The sequence below is a fragment of the Mastomys coucha genome, unplaced genomic scaffold (assembly GCF_008632895.1).
Source record: "Mastomys coucha isolate ucsf_1 unplaced genomic scaffold, UCSF_Mcou_1 pScaffold20, whole genome shotgun sequence".
Taxonomy (NCBI): Eukaryota; Metazoa; Chordata; class Mammalia; order Rodentia; family Muridae; genus Mastomys; species Mastomys coucha.
In genome coordinates, this window is record NW_022196903.1 from 91565947 (window position 1) to 91566824 (window position 878).

Sequence of the window (878 nt, forward strand, 5' to 3'; positions counted from 1 at the left end):
AGTATTTATTTATTTTTTTTAAATTTATTCTCCTCTCACACATTACATCCTACATGCCATTTCACCTCCCCCCTCTCATCTCCTCCCTACCCACTTCCTTCAGAAAAGTGAAGGCCTTCCAGGGATATAAACTAAACATGAATTATCAAGTTTCAGGAAGACGAGGCACATACCCTTATATTAAGGCCGGATGAGGCAACCAACTCAGTAGGAGGAAAAAGGTACCAAAAGCAGGCGAAGAGTCAGAGACCTGCTCTAGAGTTGTTGCAGGTGTGACCTCTGTGTCATATGTGGATCAGTAGGTGGCAGAGACGGGAGAGGCTGTGTCATGCTACAGGGCTACGCTCAGTGTTCAGTGTTCTGACCTGGAACTATCAAAATGATTGCTAACTAGTCTAACACTCCTTGAAAGAAAGAAAAAAGCAACCCTGAGATGACCACCAGTCTAGTGTTGCACCAGGTAGGAGAGAGCCAGGGACTAGAAGAACCCTACCTCCAACCACTGTGCCTGGGCAGGAGCGAGCCCCAGAAGTGAGCCTGAGATAGTCTACTCTTGAATGGGGACACTTGGGTGGGCATGTTCAAGTGAGGAGCAAGCCTGAGATGATCACCTGACCAGTGCTGTGGGGACGAGACAGAGAGCTAGCCTGAGATAACCAACTGTCCCACGCTGTGCAGGCCTTGGGGAGCAAACCATGATTGAAATGACCCCTGCCTATCTCTATAATACATGAGTGGGACATAGCACTCTTGAGACCACTCCTGAGACAACCCTCTTACCTGGGTATTGTAGAAGAGCTGGCCCTGGGGGCATAAAACAGGAGAGCTGACTTCACTCCTACCAATACTTGGGAGAGCAAAGCCACATATTGCAGGAG

General features: G+C 48.5%; 1 pseudogene; it reads left to right on the top strand.

Annotated features, from left to right (window-relative positions):
* The first annotated feature begins 249 nt into the window (after positions 1–249).
* Positions 250–403, top strand: LOC116100199 (annotated as a pseudogene).
* Positions 404–878: the final 475 nt, after the last annotated feature.